We start from the raw sequence: 16,470 nt of genomic DNA on the forward strand, positions 1-16,470 counted from the left end.
AAGATGTGAGTTCAAATCCTGCCTCAGATTCTTACTATCTATGCTGCTATCTTAGCCTATTTTTTACTCAGTTTCCCTACATGTAAAATGAGGAAAATGATAACATTTACCTTGGAGACAATATGAGGGTTAAATGAGATAACATTAAAAGAGATTTTAGGAAGAATCTAAAATGCCGTATAAATATTTTTGTAATATTTACCTTACCTTTATAGCTAATTTTATAAACTGCTTAATGGCAAACATCTTATCTTAGTTATCATCTCCATACAAATAAATCTCTGGTTTCTAAACCATCCCTCATCTCTCTCTTGAGCTCCATTCTTGTGTTCTAATTACCTCATATATATCTGCACCTGGATGACTCAAAGGTATCTCAAATATAATATGTTCAGAAATAGAATTTAATATATTTTCTTCTACCCTTCCTCCTTACTTCCCTATTTTTGTCATGTCCCGTCACTAGGATTAAGGGTGTTTATAGCCTAGGAATCATCGTCAATACTTCCCTCTCATTTATGCCCCCATAGCCCATCAGTTCTCAAATGGATGCTGCCTCTACAACATCTTTTACATCTATCTATTCCCTTTTTTCCACTCCCACGTCCCTTACCTTGTCCCTGCACCATTTTAATAGCCTCCTGGTGGGCCTCTCTGCATCTAATTTCTCTGCTTTTGGATTCATACCTCCTATGTTAGACAAAGTTGTCTTCCTAAAGCACTAAAGGTCTGACTATATCACTTCGCTACTCAAGGACCTTCAATGGCTTCCCAATAATTCTTGGGTTAAATACAACTTCCTCAATTTGACATTTAAAGCCTTCACAATGATGCCCCAACCTATTTTTTTTTTTTTGCAGGGTGATGAAGATTAAAAGATTTGTCCAGGGTCACACAGCTAGTAAGTGTCAAGTGTCTGAGGCTGAATTTGAACTCAGATCCTCCCAAATCCAGGGCCGGAGCTTTAGCCACTGTGCCACCTAGCTGCTCCCCCCCCAATCTATTTTCCCAGATCAATTACACAATATTCCCTTATTAGATTCCTTCCTCTAAGAAATCTAATGAAAACTATATTTCAAGTAAATTGGACTCTCTTCTGCCATGGAGGCCTTTACTGGAGGACAGAGCCATGAGCTTCAGGGCCTCTATTTAAGGAGGAGACTTGAAATAGTCTTCTCCTTATCTCCCAATTGCTGTACTGCTTTTAGACTTCTTTGACCTTCCCCATCATGTACTCCTCACCTTCCCATCCCCTCATTTTTAGTTTCCTTTTATGTATTATCTTCTCCTTTTTGATGAAAAAGACTTTCTTTTTATTTGTATCTGTGTTTCCATTGCTTAGCAGAGTCCTGGCATACAGTAGTCATTTAATAAATGTTTATGACTGATAATGACATTCCATTTTCAGTCTTCATACCTTTACACAGGCAATCTCCAATGCCTGAAATATGCTCTTTTATCATTGTTATCTCTTGGAATCCTTAATTCCCTTCAAGGATCAATTCAAGTTCCCCCTCATATAAGAAGTTTTCAGATTCCCTAAGTTTTTATTCCCTTCCTCCATTAAAAAATTGTTGTGGTTTCATTAGTGTATAGAAAAAAATATATTATGTAGGGTGATATAACATTTATATGTCAAAAGTTGGACTTGAAGCAGATCTTGATTCTGAGACCAATTCTCGATCCATCATGCAATGCCTTTTCTCTCATTTTGTATTTATTTTTATTCATTTATCTGTATATATGACATTTCTCTACAACTAGAATGTAAGTTCCTTGAAAGCAAGTTTTGTTTTTGTCTTTGTAGCCTCAGCAGTTAACACTGAACTTAGAGCTTGAGAATATTTTACATTGTATATAATGTTTAAAACAAGAGCTTACATATGGGAATCAAACAATATTAATCCTTCAATATCTCAATGTATCCATGACATCAGTGTGGAAATAACCCATCCATGACTTCTCATCTCCTGTGGTTCTTGTACATGTGTTATTATAAATCTTGCATGGGTGTGAATCCAACATATTGGAGTCCTTACTCTAAGTCCCCTTTAAAACAAATACATGGATATCAGCTATCTAGTATCTGTTATTATCAGGTTGAAATTCTAAAGACTGATGCTCTTACCACAACACCCCCTGAATGATATTTTTGTTGACATTTCTTAGGCACACAGTACAGTTGACAATGCAGTGCAATCTATTAACTTGCAACATATACTTATAGGTTGTCCACTTTGGGTCACCTGAGATTTTGATTCTTTGGAAAGTGTGGTGCTCCACAGACTGTTTTCCTTTATTTTCCTAATTCAGCCAATCAACCATCTTAAAAAAATAAAAAAATAAATAAATAAACAAAACAAACCAATGACTGTTAATTGATTAATCTAACAAATAACAAATTACATTAAAGTTAGGATATTGAAAGAAAAAGAGGAATTAGGTCAGTTCAGGATAAAAATGCCTAGGACCTAGAATGATACAGATTTTTGCCATGAGAGGAAAAGGTGAAAATTTGTGAGAAGCTGGGAAGCGAAAACAGCAGGTTTTAGCAACACACTGGATGTTTGTAGTCAAGGATGGTGAGGGATAAAAGATGACTGAGATTTCCAGATTGAGAGGTGGACAATAGTATAGTAGAATCCACTGTGATGAATTATGGTATTGGAGAAGGAAGAGAAGTACCTTTTTCTTTTCACATAGGACTTGAGTGATCAGTAAGAGAAATGTGGATTTATTTCAATATGTTTTGTGTCTTCTCCCTTTACCACCCCCCCCCAATCAAATCTCCAGCTTTTCCCTTTGAAATAATTCGTTGTAGGTTTGGGTTAGCAATACTCCAGGCTGTCTCTAATTATCTTAAGGGGTATTATAATTTTTTTCCCCAAAACTGAAATCTAATTCACTTCTATTTAAAACAAAAAATATATGTGTGTATACACACACACACACACACACACACACACACACACACACACACACCTCAGAGAATTATAATAACCCTGCCCTTGGGATTCATGCCATGTATTGACTTATAAATGAAACTGTCTTAGATGGGGGTATTCTAAGTGATTCAGTTACTAGGATAGTTTCCAAGATGTTCTTATCTGATATGAAATTCCTATCTATAGTACATATTGTTATTGCAAGGTTCAGTGCCATAAAGTGTTTTCTGGAGGATATGGAGGAAGGTGTTTCTAAAATCAACAAAGATAAGGTGCAATGATTTTTAAAAGTCTGGGAATCAGCATTCGAAAGTTTAATTAGGAATTTTAATTTGGTTGGAGAATGACAGAAGAGAGACAATAAGAAGGATCGAAACTTGCATAAAATTTTTCCTTATCTGTGAAGTTTATTTTTCACATATCAAAAATCAGACAATCGAGGATGCTAACAAATGGTATGTGTATCATGCTTTACCAAGAAACACAGTGTTGTGTAATGGAAAATGCATTTTGTGTTAAAGGGACATTGGGAAGACAAGCACATCAATGCATCACTGGTGTATCTATGAAATGGTTCAAATATCCTACAAAACTAATTTGGAATCAAATAATAAAAATTAGCATTTTTTTGCATTTTGTTCTTGATGCTCCCAACATTTCCTCTATAGCCTTTACAACCATTTTACCCTGACAGGAAGATTCCACCATGTTTCACTTCACTTCCTACTTTCCAGCCATCTCCACAGCTTTTGCAATCACCTTGCTGCCTTTCCCTTTACATTTTAGCACACACAGGTATGTACGCACACACAGAGGCATACAACCCTTGCAAATGAAGAAAGCAGCAAGGAGAATGAAACAAAATGACTACTATGTTGTAAACAAAAACAACATTAAAAGGCACCCCCAGGGGGCCGCTAGGTGGCACAGTAGATAAAGAAATGGCCCTGGATTCAGGAGGACCTGAGTTCAAATACAGCCTCAAACACTTGATAGATACGAGCTGTGTGACCCTGGGCAAGTCACTTAAACCTCATTGCCAAGCAAAATAAATAAATAAATAAAAGGCACCTCCCCTCAGATTAAAGGCATATTGTTTCTAGGGGACAAATGAACAAACATACTTCTGTCCTTTTTCTAGGGAGGTAGGGAACTGCAGGTATCAAATGTGACATATACACTGTGGCCATTTTGTCATTTGTTTTTGCTGAATTGTTTCTCTTTGAAAAGAGAGTAAGTTTACATTGGGGGTAGAGAGATTTGAGGAGATAAGGAATTATCTGTGGTAAGAAAAAGAAAACATATCAATAATACATATTTTAAAAATAAAAGTTCTCTCTACCAAGCATGAGAAGACCTGAGTGGGAATCTTAACTTCTTTCAGTGTGTGTATGTGTGTGTGTGTGTGTGTGTGGCCTTGGCAACTTCTTTAATGACCTAAGCCTCAATTTATCTTTGTGTGAAAAAAAGGAAATACTAATCCTAATGCTATCTAATTCACAGTATTGTTTTAAGAATGAAACAGGATGTGAAGGTGTTTTGGCAACATTAAAAAATGCTTATACATTTATACTAAGGAGATACTTCATCTAGATGTAGAGATGTGTAAACACACTTGTGGGAGTGTATAACAGCCTTAAACTTAATTTTTTAAGCACAAGAAAAAGGTATTATATGGACTTTTAGGATCACAGATCCACAGATTGTTTAAACGAGTTACTGGTTCCTAGGGTTTGTTCAAAAGTTTTACTCTTTTTGAAGTGCATTCCTTTAGATTGTCTCCTCTGGTCTGGTTCCCCCATTTAACAGATGAAGAAACAGAGGTAGAGAGAGGTGAGGTAAATTACTTAAGATTTCTCATTAGTGACAGAAATTGGACTGCAACTCATCTTTTGACTCCAAGTTCATTACAGTCTCCACTGTACACTGTATTATTGTCAAGAAACATACTTCTTCGTATGTTACTTCAGGACTTAATGAGTCTTCAGGTTGTATGTGTAACCACAGTGAGTTATAGAAAATGAAGGTCATTCCTTTCAGGGAAACCTACACTGATAAGATGCAACCAAAGGAAGAGTCATGTTTGTCTAGTATTTGTGTGTTAGTACTAACAAAAGACAAAGCTAAAGCAGCTGCACAGGCCAAATAAATGCTGATTACATATTTCCAGCCTTTTTATAAATGCAGATTTGAGGCTGCAAATAAATTTCAAATTTCCCTGGGTTTACTCAGTTTGCTACCAATACATCATACAGAAACAACTGGATTCCCTGGTGCTCATTCCCTTCTGCAAGAAGAGTCTCTCACAGTGTTCTGTTTCCCTGAATTAAGCAAAATAACCCAGGGGCCTAAGGGAGTCACTCTTTTGAGCAGATATCACCATTTCCTTGTTCTTTGGCTTTCACAGAAAAGTAGGTGCAGTACCACGTGGCTGAGTGGGGTTGGTGGCCTATCAGTAACCGAAGAACTCTTTTTTCAGGCCAGATGCTTACAGCATCTCTAAAGGTTCTTTGATTAATTGAGGTGAACCACCCTGTATACCAGGGTCAGGGCGGACAAGCTTTCATTATTTTCTTCATTTACATCAATTAGAATTATTGAAAGCCTGGGGCTACTACTGACTTCTGAAAACATGATCTACTCCTAGGTGATGTATAAACACAGAGCAGTGAAAGGACTATAGCATATTTCATTAACAAATAAACTTTTATTTCTTCCATTAGCTATAACAAAATTTGTATTGTGGTGGGTTGCTTAATCAGCCTTTAACATAAATCAACTAAGATGGTCAGGTGGAATACTTATTAAGCACTTGGGTGCCACAAGCAGTCAAAGGGGAAGGAAATTTCATTCTAACATAGATTAAGAGGACAAATAAATAAGTGTGGAGTCAGAAGACTTGGATTCGAGAATCTGCCATTTACTAGCTATGTGACTTTGGGCAAGTTTCTGAGTCTCACTTTCTTTATCTGGAAACTGAGTTGATTGGGCCAGAAGATATCAAAAGTGCTTTCCACTTCTAATATCCTGTGATTCCAAATAAGCTTAACTGCTTCCCAATTGTTTTTAGAAAGATCTCAGTTTTATGATTCAAAACACTTTCATGGAATACAAGGAGGAAGTGGATGTAATAGTTGAATCAACTAATAAGTTCAAAAGAGGGCATGAAGACATGATATTATACCAATGGTGAGAGGAGAGAAGCTAGAATTGAACATATGCAAATGAGAGATGAGAGAGCAGATTTTTAACATTTCTAGTGGAGAATGCGAGGAAGTGGCAAGCATTAAAAGTTGAATAATTACACTGTTAGATCCTTTTTATAAGGCTCATATTAATAACATTTTAACAATATGCTATCAGATTATCTATTTAATTTTAGATTATCATAATGAACAGAACATATATGAGTATATTTGCTAAGTCTTTAGACAGTTGTGCCTATTCTTTTTCTGACAGGATTACTATAGGACATTGACCTAGAGTTTTAACTTTGTAGAAGAAGAGGCCATATGGAATATTGGAAAGAATATTGGTCATGGATTTAGGAGACATGTTTTAGTCTCATGTCTCCCACCAATTATCAATAAAACCTTGGACTAATCAGTTAACTTTACAGAGCCTCATTTTCCTCATCCATAAAATAAGTGCAACCATACCTGCTTTACCTACCTTGAGTATTTGTGAGGCTTAAAGCACTGGAGAAATGCCAACTCTTATTATTATTGCTGATCAAGAGACCAGTATATTCTTTCCAGATCCTCATATCAGATACACTATATTCTGAGCCAGCTATGCTTAGGCAACATTAGTAACTTAACTAAAGACTACCTTTAGAGGGGCAACTAGGTGGCACAGTGGATAGAGCACCAGCCCTGGAATCGAGTACCTGAGTTCAAATCTGGCCTCAGACACTTGACACTTACTAGCTGTGTGACCCTGGGCAAGTCACTTAACCCCAATTGCCTCACCCCCCCCAAAAAAAAAGACTGCCTTTAGAGATCCCATCTCCTGTCAGTGTTTGCTTCTCCTTTTCTATCCTTTCTTTCTTTAAGCTTGCTTATATCCTTCTTCCTAACAGAGGAAACATAAATTCATAAAATAATTCACACTAGTGTATCAAGGGATTTTATTAGTATCCATATTGAGAATAAAATTGATTGCTCTTTCTTCACAGGGAAAAAATAATACTAAGCCTTTTAAAAATGTTGGGCTAGATCTACAGTTTTTTCAGTGTACACCAATAATGTACTATCACTACTACTACTACTACTACTACTACTACTTATTATTATTATTATTATTATTATTATTATTATTATTGTTGTTGTTGTTGTTGTTATAATAATAATAAACATTTATATAGAGCTTATTAAGCAGTTAGGTGGCACAGTGGATAGAGTACTAGGCCTGGAGTCAGAAAGACTTATCGTCCTGAGTTCAAACCTGGCTTCAGACACTTACTAGCTTTGCGACCCTGGGCAAGTCATTTAACCCTGCTTGCCTCAATTCCCCATTTGTATAATGAGCTGGAGAAAGAAATGGAAAACTATTCCAGTATCTTTGTCAAGAAAACCCCAAATGGGGTCATGAAGAGTCAGATACAACTGAAAAATAACAACAGCTTATTATGTTCTAGATACTGTATTTGGGGGGGGGTGCAATGAGGGTTAAGTGATTTGCCCAGGGTCACACAGCTAGTATGTGTCAAGTGTTTGAGGCCAGATTTGCTCTCAGGTTCTCCTAAATCCAGGGTAGGTGCTTTATCCACTGTGCCACCTAGCTGCCCCCTCTATATACTGTATTAAGTGCTTTACAAATATTATCTCATTTGATGGTTTCAACTTTGAAAGGTAGGTGTTGTTGGTATTGATATTCCCACTTTATAGTTCAGGAAACTGAGGCAAATAGAGTTTAAGTAACCTACCTAGGGTCACACAGGTAGTATATGTATGAGTTCAGATTTATAGTCAGATCTTCCTAGTAAAGAGCTTCCTCCATTAGTACAGATTTCTTCCACGTTCTTTGCAACTTGTAGTTTTAGAGTTGCCAAATGCCCTGAGTCATTCACCCAATGTCACATGGCCAGTATTTAGCAGAGACAAGACGATGTTTGGTCTCCCTGCCTCTGGACTGGATCTGTCCTGTGCCACAATACTACTCAATTGCTGAACATAAGAAAACTTAAGAGCTCAGAAACAGCAGAGCAGGAGTTTGTTTTAAGTAACATTCTAGTTGAGCAAGTCATAGCCTGTTGCCATTATCCACTCCTCCTCCATAACCATATACTCTAGGTATTTTGATTTGTGAATCTAACTATGGTAGTCATGACATAGAGAATTCACATCTCTTTCTTTCCATTTTCATTGCATGTCAGTGATGGCTCCCGAAGCTGGGCATAAATTAACCTATGAATCTTCCTGATGTGGGGATTTATTTTTTTTTCTACTGGGAAATAGAAAATTATGATAGGGTTTATACATATAACTATTATTTACATCACTATTTCAATGATCAGATTTGATCACAGTGTGATCACTGTGGATCCTATCCATTGTGGATATAATCACTTGAAGAAAAGAAAACAAATGGATGAAGAATGTTAATTACACAAATTTCAACATGCACTAGAAATAACACCATATGGAGCTTGTCCAAGAGATTATCCCATAAACAATACATAAGAGGTAGACCCAGATTTTAAAAGGAGAAATGTAGGATAAGTTACTTTTCAGAAATTTCAAAACTCTTCTGGTACAACTAGGTGGCATAGTGGATAGAGTGCTGGGCCTAAAGTCAGAAAAACCCATCTTCCTGAGATCAAATCTGGTCTCAGACAATTATTAGCTGTGTGGCCCTAGGCAAGTCACTTAACTCTGTCCCAGTTCTTCATCTATAAAATGAGCTAAAAAGGAAGTGGAAAACCACTGCAGTATCTTTGATAAGAAAATGCCAAAATGGGATATGAAGAGTTGGACACAAATCAATAGCAACCACATCATTGCAATCTTAATGACTGTAAGCTTCCTATAATATCAAAGGTCTATCTTTTCAATACAAATATTTTTGAAGTATGACTAAGAATGCCACTTTCTCAGCAGAACTAAAGATTAGCATCAAAGAGAGGATAATGGAAAGATGTTTGGTGGATGTAAACAGGCTCCAACATATAATTAATATGTAATAAAGAAGAAAAAGGGGGCATCTAGGTAGTGCAGTGGATAAAGCACTGGCCCTGGATTCAGGAGGACCTGAGTTCGAATCCGACCTCAGACACTTGACTCTTACTAGCTGTGTGACACTGTGCAGGTTATTTAACCCCAATTGCCTCACCCCCCCCCAAAAAAAAAGTAATAGGAGTAAATTATGATAGCAAGGCATTAAAAAAACAGAAAGAGAAAAAGGGCTAGGCATGTGGCAAAAGCAAGGGATGACAGATGCATAGCCAGAGTCCTCACACTGATGCAAAAAAGTAAGGGAGGTTTCTAGCTCATTGGGAAGTCTCACCGTTGTATGACTTGAGGAGGAGGTGAATGAGAATTGCATGGAATGGACAGACGTGGACATATTACACTCTGTATTGTTGGAGGAAACTCTATACAGTGAGATCACAGATCTGTTTGAGTATTTGGAATATTGAGAGGATGTTCCCTTCATTGACATATGCCTTGTCTCCTCTTTTCTTTACTACATAGTCAAGTTAACAACGTTTATTAAGTGGTTACTTAGCACTATGCTAATTCTCTGACTTCAGTTTCATTTAAACCATCATATACTACAATTCATAAACAAACAGATAGATTGATTGATTGATTGATAGATAGATAGGTAAATGAAGGTATGTGCACATACATACATGTATCATTATAAATATATGTATATATATATATAGAGAGAGAGAGAGACATAGATAGATAAACACACACATCATATGCAGTTTCAAAAATTATCTTCATCCTTAGACAACAGACATATAGACCCACAATTTATCCCCGAGCTCATTCTCAAGGACCTTTCAATTTTCCAGGGCTTGGAATAATTTGTGTTCTGCTGGCATAACCTTCTAGAATGTAAGCCCACTTCCATGTGAAGATGAGATGTTAGAGAAGGACTTTAACCATTCTGTGTTTCTTTAGTTGTGCTGGAATTCTTTGATTTTAGAGGAGAACACAGTTGTTATAAGAGATATGTTCTCAAGCAATGAGATAATTGCACATATTCTATAATCAGACATATAGATAAACTATTTGCATTTAAAAGATTTTGAATTTAACTGACTACAATTGAGTTCCTAAATATCTATTTTTCAAATAGTGGGGAGTATCAGCAACCGAACTTTGCCCTGTGCTAATATTACAATGACTGTCGTAATTTTGGTCTCTCTCTCTCTATCAGATCAGATATGTTAGGCATTGACAGTAAGTTTGAACACATGTTTCTCCTGTAGATTTTGACAGAGTGCCGTTATTTCCTGTATAATAACAGTTCAATTTCCTGTTCACCATTTTAGTTTCTCATACAGTGATCACAAGATAAAATCTCCTGGACAGACTGAGTATGGTTTGAACCTCTAAAGATGTCTGATTAATGAAGTGATTAAATCCATTCTTTCTAACCCAAACATAATGCTGAAATGATTACTCATCCCTCTTTTCATAAAGCTCAGATTACGTGGCTAGGGTGGAAATGCAGAAATCCAATTAAAAATCTTCCAATATTGTTAACAAGTTATTGTTACTGAGCATGAATATAGGGAGCTGAAGTTGTCTTTGGCCACTGAATGATTCATAGTATTTGTAGGTAAGTTTATATTCCGGAAAATACCCTGCAAATAGGTGGGATCCCAACAATTAAAGAGACATCCTCAAAACATTGACTAGAAAGTGGTTCTACTTTAAGAGGAGGCTATTTGCTGTTCTTTATGCTCATTTAGTATCCCTGAACTGAGCTTTGTCAAGGGCACAAATCAATCTTCCATTTACTGTAGCATGTTCTTCATTCCTGCTAAGATGCCAAGTTTACTGAATGCTAGAGAAGCAATAATTATCATATTTACATTGGCCCAGCTTCCATGATCCAGATGAACCAAAGCTTTCTGTGCATTCTCAAGTAATTAAATTACCTTGGTGTCTCTATTTAAAATGCCTATCTTTTAAGGCCACCTAATAGCCTCATTAGTAGTACATAGAAGGGTAATAGTTCTTCCTACTTTTCTTTTGAAAAAGTTGAGGATCCTGGAAACCCATTTCAATGTGAAGATTGGCTGAAGGAAATAATGATAAATGATGGCTTTCTTCAAATATTTGAAGGATCAAGACATCAAAAAGAGATTAAGGTCATTCTGCTTAGCTTTAGAGGACAAAATAAAACCAGTGAGTTGAAACTACAGACAAATTTAAGCTTCATGCGAAGAAAAAAATATAACTATTGAAAATTAATCAGGCTGCCTCAGGAAATAATGGATTCTCCCTCACTGGAGACAATCAAGTAGAATCTTGAACAGATGGATATGCGCTATACATATTATAATGCATATTTTATTTCAGACATGTCTTAGACATATGACCATGGCCATTATGGTATCATTGAACTCTGAAAAATAGTGATTAACTTGTCTAGACCATGAGGACATAGATGCAAACCATCTTACATTCTTAATATATGGATTCCTACTTACAATTAGCAAAGTCTCTACTATTTTTGTTTTATTTTCATGAGTCCAGGAACTTCCTGAATACTTGAGATAGAGATATGAATTCTAGAAAGACAATAATCATTTCTTGATTACCTATGTAACAGGAGTCTTGACCATGTTCAGAGGACCTCAGATGATGACTACGCACATAGAAAGGCTGAGGAGGCTGTTCCTAGAAGAATCATGATGGTATGGAATAGAAGTCCTCTGGAGATATTGGGGAAGATGAATAAACATTTTGCAATTGGCTCTAATATGTAAACCACATAGTTTGGATAATTTTTTAATTAACTGCAAAGATAGAAATTAAGGTGTCTTAAACAAATGAACAAACAAACAAATGAATAAGAAACTTGAGTGAGACAGGGCCTAGCCATTTTAGTCCTTTTCATTTTGTGGTCTGGTGGTTTGACTTGATGTTGTTAGTTAGAGACAGTGTTGAAATGGACATCACTCTTCAGCTCTGTATTTATTCTTTTCTATTTTAGGTGAAAGTACTAAAGCCTCTAATCCAGAAGTTTAGAAATGTCAGGAGAATGAGTGTGAGATTCTTGTCGTCATCTGAGTTTTGCAGCCAGTTCAGCTTTGGTTCCCAGAAAATCAAAAAGTAACTTTTATGATTGATCTCTGTAACCCAGCTAAACAGTATCTGAAAGTAATACTCATCTAGTCATGCCCCATTTGGGTATGAATTATATATATTATGTAGGGATAGAACAAAGTTTGAGACCAAGGTGGTCAAAGGGAAGGTGAATCCTCTAGGAGTTGAGGAAAATGTTTGTGGTTATATTATTGCTATATCTTTGAAATAAATATCCTTTTGTAAAAACTAATTTATGTTAAATAGCTAGATGGAATTAAATTCTAATTGCTAGCCCTTATCAGTGAAGGAAACAAAGCTAGTAGGAGATCGAGTCAATGATTTTATCCTAAAACCAAGAGAGGGAGTGATATAGTAACCTGACTCTGGGGTACTGGGCCAGGGTATACTTGCTACAGCTATACTAAATAAGAGTCATCAGAATATCCAACATGATGGACAAACTACAAGAGGATTTTGTTAGTCAATATGGCCACACCTGAACCCCAAAGCCAACAGCATAGAATAGTAATTGAGGTAAACCATTTGGAGCCAGACTTCAGGCACAATTTGAGGTTGGGGTGAACGGAATTCAGAGTCTGTTCTTAAGGCTTTAGATCTTAAGGGAAATGAGCAAAGCAGTCAGGAATGTCTGCTTAGAGGGAGTGTGGTTATGTTGAGAGTAGGAAGTTACCAAACTATTGGAGTCCAATGCAGAAGTCTGCCCCCAGGGTGCCAAATTAATTCATATTAGTATCCTCTGCATATAGATTGTCAAGTGTTAGTGGTGCTTAACCATTTGTAAAGTTTTGTAATCACTGTATTTCTTAAATATGTCATCCCTTCTCAGTTCTCTTATTTCATATTCCAGAATGGGAAGGGAAGAGGCCTTAGAAATACATCCATTATTAGAGAAATAATTTCTGTGATGGGTAAAGTGATACCTAAACACCAACAAAAATGACATATACCCTTTGCTGCAAATTAGAATAATTTCATTCAATTCAAAGAAACTACCTGATCTGAAACATTGTTTCCTGTGCAGAAAGAGTTGGTTTCATAAAATTCTGTATCGTGGGCTTTTCTCTCATCCCAGTGCCTTTCAGGAGATCCCTTACTTCATCTTATTAAATTATATATTACATTATGTTATAGATAATGACATCACTATAAAACAAAAGCTATGAGATTCTCTGATAAACTGCTGCCACCATGGACCAGAAACCTCTTTTAATAGAATTATACTATGCAATTTTTTGTACTAAGTACACAAGGAAAAAGTCACCAGGAACCCTAAGCATCAACCTAAGGCAACTTCAAGGAGAAAATTGGCTAATATCATTTGCTCTTCCCACAACTTGTTTCCTCTTCAGTTTCCAAACAGCTCTCTGCCCAGTGATAATCATGGCTTCATAGCTCCCTGTCAGATACTTCCTGATGTAACTCCATTAGGGAATCAGATTCTGGTTTGTTTATTCCTAATCCCCTTTTCCACTTGCCACTTGCCTTTTCATACTCCTCCCCACCCTATTGTTCTGCAAGTTAGGTTTTCAGCAGGACAGCTGGTTTCAAGGACATGTTAGGTTACAGTTTGAGGACTAGAATCTGGCTCTCTGAAAAGCATGAGTTGTTTCTTTTTGTCTTTTCAAAAGGCATGTTATGCCTGTGTCTGAAAGCAGAGGGAACCATTTACCTCAGGTTTATAATTCACTTTCCATTAATATTTGCATATATCTATTATATATTGTGATATTTAAATTCTATATTGTGTGATCGCCTTAAATTAGAAGCTTTAGCACCAGTCTTTGGGCATTAAACATTTATTAAAGTATATAGGTATTAACATGGAGTTCAGAAAGTTAAGAAAAGTCCTATCTCACATAGAGTTCCAGCCTGGTTGGGTTCTTCCTCCAGTCCTCCTCCACAAGCCTGCTTTAATTGGGAACTCTCCAGCAAGCTGGTTGTGGAAGCTTTTTATAGGTCTGGAACAGAGGCAGTCCTTACACACTGTTTCAAGCTGATTGGTTGGCATCATCCAAGTCCATTGGTTTTGAAGGTGTTCTCAAATTGAGTTCACAGTCTAGCTTCTGAGAACAATACCTTCTTAAGAGATAGCCAGGTGTGATTACAATCCAATTAACTTGAAGTAGGCTAATCAGCCGTCAATCACTCTCACTTGATTCAATCAGTCTAGATTAACCTCCAGGTGGGTCTTTGAGTATCTTCGAAATCCCATTATTTCATCACAATATACATATATAATTATAGATACACGTATATATGTGTGTGTATATATGCACATATCCACACACATATACATATGCTCACATGTGTGTATATATACATATTAGATAGATGATAGATGATAAATATATAGATGGGTAGATAGATAGATGATAGATAGGTAGATGTCTAATAAAACAAACATTTCTAGGAGGTATTCAATCCCTTCAATATTCAGTAGTTAATATCATAGTTTCTGGTGTTGGACTTGGTGGCAGGAAGATGAGATCAAAATTAACTTCAGATATTTAAAGGTAGATGATTTAATGATTCCAAAATTTTTTCCTCATACATAAAATTAGGATAATAACAAATATGAAGCGGTTCATCGACTGCAAACTCTTTAGCCAACCAATAAGGGTAATAGGACTATTTGACATATTTTTATTTTCTGGATGACACAGAGTCTTGATTGTTGATCTCTTGTGACTGGGTTCATCTTAAGAATGGGTGAATCTGGGGCAGCTAGGTGGCACAGTGGATAGAGCACCAGTCCTGGAGTCAGAAGGACCTGAGTTCAAATCCAGCCTCAGACCCTTGACACTTCCTAGCTGTGTGACCCTGGGCAAGTCACTTAACCCCAATTGCCTCACCAAAAACATCAAAATAAGAATGGTTGAATCTTAACAGACTCTCAAATTAAGTCTACACGTTTGAGGCATGTACATTGCATGAGAGCCAAGAGGGAGACTGAGATGATGGTATGTAACACTGGATAAAGGAAGGTGAGATAAAGCATTTTCCATCCTCTTGGCACACTGTCCACACATTCAGATTTGTGGGTCTACGAGATATAGAATAATATTCATCCACATGCAAACATATGTACATTGACACTGGAATATGTGATCCTAGTAAAAATTCATTCACAGGTCACGTAGCTTGTAGTTTTTTCTTACTTACTTGGAAACAATTTCAGAGTTGGAGAGGCCCTCCGAAACCATGTAGTGCAACTTATATCTGAACAAAAACTTATTTTATATAATAACTAGCAAATGACCATCTAATATTTGCTTGATCACATCCAGTGAGGGGAAACTAATATATATCCTGATGCAACTCATTCTACTTTTTGATAGCTCTAAGCATTAGGAAGTATCTTCCTTATGTCAACCTTGGATAGGATTCTTTGCAACTTCTAACCATTGCTTCTAGTTCTGTTCCCTAGAAAAAACAAAACAAAACAAAACAAAATGTCAAATGCCTCTTCCACATGACATGTCTTCAAGTAACTGGAGACAGTTGTGATGTCTTCACCTCCCTAAGCTCTCTTTTTTCTAGTGCCAGTTCTTTCCAACAAGTCACATGGCATAATCTTGAAACAAGCATTTCCTGGGCACCAACTATGTTCAACAAATCATGTTAGACCCTGGGATTACAAAGAAATAAGGAAGAATACCCTGAAGGAGCTTATGTTCTTTATTTTTTATTTTTGAAGGGGGAATGAATGATATCTAAATAAATAAATGAGTAAACAAATACATAAATTCAATCTAATTTAAGGAGGGAAAAAGAAATACAAACTAGTGAGAGGGAGGATTCAGGAATCCTTTTCATGTGCAAAAGGTAGCTCTGGAGTTGAGCCTTGAAAGAAGTTAAAGATTCTAACATATGGAGGTAAGAAAGGGATGTATAGGAGTTATAAGAGACATTTCCTGTCCAAGTCATGAAGGTGGGACATTGACTACTGAGGACTTCAGGGAATAGCAAGAGGCTAATTTGACTGGAAGAGACAGTAGTCTGAAAGGTTGTGATAAGCTTTTAAGATTATCAGTGTCATTCCTAAAATATGACTCCTGTGAATTGAATATTTGAGATTAAATCTATATGGGAAAGAATAGAGGACAGATTGGGTACTATCATAAACTGATCTCTGGATGCTATGACCCTCATCATGTATCCTCAAGAAGCATTAGCTTTCTTGGTTGCCTTTGCAAATTGTTGGCTCACCTATTAAGCTTAAAGTC

Source organism: Dromiciops gliroides, chromosome 1 (assembly GCF_019393635.1).
Source record: "Dromiciops gliroides isolate mDroGli1 chromosome 1, mDroGli1.pri, whole genome shotgun sequence".
NCBI lineage: Eukaryota > Metazoa > Chordata > Mammalia > Microbiotheria > Microbiotheriidae > Dromiciops > Dromiciops gliroides.